The sequence below is a fragment of the Rattus rattus genome, chromosome 3, assembly GCF_011064425.1.
Source record: "Rattus rattus isolate New Zealand chromosome 3, Rrattus_CSIRO_v1, whole genome shotgun sequence".
Classification (NCBI taxonomy): domain Eukaryota; kingdom Metazoa; phylum Chordata; class Mammalia; order Rodentia; family Muridae; genus Rattus; species Rattus rattus.
The window spans coordinates 108,766,009-108,770,740 of record NC_046156.1 but is presented as its reverse complement, the minus strand read 5'-3'; the positions used below and the strand labels follow the sequence as shown (position 1 = coordinate 108,770,740).

The following is a 4,732-nucleotide window of genomic DNA, read 5'->3' as shown; positions in this document are numbered from 1 at the left end:
GGGAGGGGGTGATAAAAAGGGAGTTGGGAGAAGGGACTAGGATGAGGAGGAAGGAAAAACTGAGTTTTGGATGTAAGAATAAACAAACAAAAACAAACCAAACCAAACATCCCCAAACTGAATGGAAAATCTATTTAGTTGTGTTCCTCAGTTTTGCAGTCTATATATATTTTGCTTGAAATCATTTGAGTATTAGGAGCCATAAATCTCCAGCTTTCTAGTTATCTATAAACTCATTTTGTCAGAGTAGTAACATATTCACTATTGCATCTTACTTTCATGACACTGTTTTGGATAAATGAAAAAAATGTATATACAAATGGATATTAGTAGAAAAATTCATATTTACTATAACTTTTATAATACTCTAACAATATGGCTACAGTTAAACCTTGAAGGGAGTTTTGAATTTTATCTCTAACAATTTACTATCATTTAAAATGGTCCATTGCCAAACACTTAACATCTATTGTTATCAATCTACTTCTAAAGAACAATTCTTTTCTGGTTTTCTGGAATCCTTAGTTATAACCTCTGTAATATAGCTGTCATCATCTGAGAGTAGGGATCCTCAATTAAGAAAATACTTTTTATAAGATTAGGTTATGAGCTTGAGTCACACAGGTGTGGAACCTGTTCTGGAAGGATCGCTGTGTTGGCTACCCAGGGAGAGCCACAGGTCCAGTTCAAGCTCATCCTGGTTTGAGATGGCAGCACTGGGAAGACGACATTTGTGAAGTGCCACTTGATGGACAAATTTGAGCAGAAGTATGTAGCCACCCTGGACGTGGAGGGGTACCTGCTAGTTTTCCATACCAACAGAGGATCCATCAAGTTCAACATGTGGGACATAGCCGGCTAAGAGAAGTTCGGGGCCCTGTGCGATGGCTACTACATCCAAGCCCAGTGTGCCATTAAAATGTTTGAGGGAAGCCCTGGGTCCTGCTAAGACTGAACCCCCAGTGAACTAGACTGTTGGGGGGAGGGCAGCAATGGGGGGAGGGGTGGAAGGGGAACACCCATCAGGAAGGGGAGGGGGGAGGGGGATGTTTGCCCGGAAACCAGGAAAGGGAATAACACTCGAAATGTATATAAGAAATACTCAAGTTAATAAAAAAAAATGTTGGAGGGAACATCAAGAGTTACTTACAAGAACGTACCTAACTGGCATAGAGATCTGGTATGCATGTGTAAAAACATCCCCATTGTAATGTGTGGCAACAAAGTGGATATTAAAGATATCAGTCTAAAGGTTCCTCAGAAAATTGGACATTCCACTACATGAGGTCCCAGCTTGACCTCTCCTGGGCAAATACCCAAAAGATGCTCCAACATAAAACAAAGACACATGGTCCACTATGTTCATAGCAGCCTTATTTATAATAGCCAGAAGCTGGAAAGAACCCAGATGCCTTCAACAGTTGGATGGATTAAAAATGTGGTACATCTACTCAGCTATCAAAAACAATGACTTCATGAAGTTCATAGGCAAATGGAATGAACTAGGAAATATCATCCTGAGTGAGGTAACTCAATCCCAGAAAAACACACTTGGTATGCACTCATTGATAAGTGGATATTAGCCAAAAAGCTTGAATTACCCAAGATGTGTGTGTGTGTGTGGGGGGGGGTCTGGGTGTGTGTGTGTATTCACCAAAATTAGGTAAGATTGATGAAGTTAAAAAATGCATACTGAAACCACTGAACTGAGAATAGGACCCCCATTGAAGAAATCAGAGAAAGAACTGGAAGAGCTTGAAGGGGCCGAGACCCCATATATACAACAATGTAAAACCAGAGGGGGGACTAAACTACCTAAAGACTATAGACTGACCCTGGACTCTGACCTCATAGGTAGCAATGAATATCCTAGAAGAGCACCAGTGGAAGGGGGAAGCCCTGGGTCCTCAAGACTGAACCCCCAGTGAACTAGATTGTTGGGGGAGGGCAGCAATGGGGGAGGATAGGAGGAAACACCCATAAATAGGGGGGAGAGGGATTATATGTTTGCTCGGAAACCGGGGAAAGGGAATAACACTCAAATGTAAATAAGAAATACTGAAATTAATAAAAAAATGCATGCTGAAAGGACCAGATATAGATCTCTCTTAGAGACACAGCCAGAGCATGTCCAATACAGAGGCCAATGCTAGCAGCAAACCACTGAACTGAGAACAGTACCCCCGTTGAAGGAATCAGAGAAAGAACTTTAAGATCTTTAAGGAGCTCGAGACCCCATATGTACAACAATGCCAACCAACCAGAACTTCCAGGGACTAAACCACTACTGAAACACTATACATGGACTGACCCAGGGCTCCAACTACATATGTAGCAGAGAAGAGCCTTGTTGGGGCCCCCAGGGGAAGGAGAAGTCCTTGGTCCTGCCAAGATTGGATCCCCAGTATAGGGGAATATGGGGGCAGTAAGGGGGATGTATGGGGGAATACTCGTATATGGCGGGTGAGGGGAGGGGATGGGGGCTTATTGGACAAGAAACCAGGAAGGGGAATAGCATTTGGAATGTAAGTAAAGAAATTTATCTAACAACGAATTAAAAAAATAATTCTGTTAAAAAAAAGAAAAGAAAGTGAAGGCAAAATCTTTTGTCTTCCACTGAAAGAAAAACATTCAGAGTACTATGACATTCTGCCAAAAGTAACTACAACTTCAAAAACCTTTCCTCTGGCTTTCCAGAAAGCTCATTGGAGATCCTAACTTGGAGTTCGTTGCCATGCTTGCTCTTGCTTCACCTGAGTAGGTCATGGACCCACCTTTGGCAGCACAGTACAAGCACGATTTAGACGTTACTCAGAGGACTGCTCTCCCAGATGAGGATGATGACCTGTGAGAAAGTAAAGCTGGAGCCCTGCATCAGAAGTCTAGTTTTATAGGCAACTGTCCTGTGATGTCAGCGGTGCAACACGTGAGCCACCTTATTCAGTTAAGCAGATCGCATACTTCGTTGGGATGCTGAAGAAGATGGATGGGCTTCAGAGTGAATGTGGCAGTTAAACACACCTTCATTTTTCTTGGACTTTCATATTTAGCTGTTTGGAACAAAGTTGTTTCCTTCCTGAACTTCAAAGATAAGACTGCTGCAGTCGCATCACAATATTCAATGGTGGAATCTTTTTTGTTACTGTCATTCCCATTCTTTTCGTTTAGAACCAGAATAAAGTTAGATTTCAAATAATAATAATAAAAAAGATCCGGTTACTTGCAATCCTATAAAGCATTTTCTTAATTAGTGACTGATGTGGGAGGTCCCATGTCATTGTGGGTTGATGGCCCTGAGATCTATAAGAAGGCAGGCTGAACAAGCTCTTAGGAGCAAGCCAGTAAGGAGCTTGCTAAATGGGCTCTGCGTCAGTTCCTGCTTCCAGGTTTTTGCCCTGTTTCAGTTCTGGTTCTGACTTCTTTCAGTGATGAACAATGATACGGAACTGTTAGCTGAATAAACTCCTTCTTTCCCAACTTGCTTTTGGACATAGAGCTTTACTGTAGCCCTAGAAACCCTAGCTGAGACAAATTGGTATGAGAAGTGGGGTATGAAAGTCACAGAACGGAATATGTTGTTTTGGGGAGAATTGTAGAAAGCCTTGGAACATTGTCCAAAATAAGACACCTGTTCAATGGCTGCTGAGCGGTTAAGTAGGAGTTTTGAAGATAAGACTGTAGAAGGCAATGTGGAAGATGGAGGCTTCTTCTAAAGTATCAGGAGAAAGGTTAAAGACTAGTGGAGACATTTGTTATTTTATATTAGGATTCCGTGGTTCTGGTCAGCTCAGACTGAGCAAGCAGCTGTGGGGAACAAGATATCAAAACTATTAAAATGAAACTTTTGTTTTATGGGGATGCACTATGCTGATTGCCTGGAACTGAGAAATCAAGAGTGATTAAAAGAGACCAGCATTATTGAGGTAAAATCTGGGAAGTGTTTCCCTGAGAGTCCACATATGCTGTGGTACAGAGTAGAACAATGTACCTCTTACAGGCAGCCAAACTTGGTATTGTAAAAGCCACCAGTGGTCCTGGTTTTAAAGGGATGAAGAGGTCATGAAGAATAACCAGGTTTGGCACTGTGACTGGCCAGGGGAGGCCACTGGAGAAGGTACAGACTCAGTTTATTAAGGTCCCAAGACGTAAGCATCATGCAGAGAAGATGAGGCTTAGAGCTATGAAGAGAGCCTGTGAAGGGTTATTGGTGAAGTCTACTGGTACAGTAACCAGTAGAAGCAGAAGACGTCAGCAGTTTTGGAGATGCCAGTAACATGGGATGACGACCAAGAACAGCAACAGCAGTGGGGTGGAACCAGCTGGAGCCAAGAAGACAAGCTGTGTGTTACAGAGCTGAGAGCCAGAGAAGCGATTCACGCTCCTTGCAGAAGATTATGAGTGAATTCCAGACACTGAACATTTAGTTATTTATACTGTTGTAGTTTAGTTTTGCTTTGCTTGGTTGACTGTACCTCGGTTTCAAACTCTTGAAATCAGAAATTATTTACTTTTGATTTTTCTGAAGCCCACAATTGAGAGACATTGAGTTTAAAGGACTGCATTTTAAAAAGAGAATCGCTATTCAGAACTGACTGGAGTCATGTTAAAAGATAATTAAATAAAGAGACTGAACTTTTACTGTGAATTTGTGAAGACTGGGATTTTAAAAGTTGTTTATATTCGTAATGTGAGATCTTGAGAATGAATGAGAAATGAAAGGTTGTAGTTGGGC

The 4,732-nt window shown here is 41.8% G+C and overlaps 1 pseudogene; it reads left to right on the top strand.

Annotated features, from left to right (window-relative positions):
• The first annotated feature begins 1,120 nt into the window (after positions 1 to 1,120).
• LOC116895506 lies at positions 1,121 to 2,851 on the top strand (annotated as a pseudogene).
• The last annotated feature ends 1,881 nt before the right edge of the window (positions 2,852 to 4,732 follow it).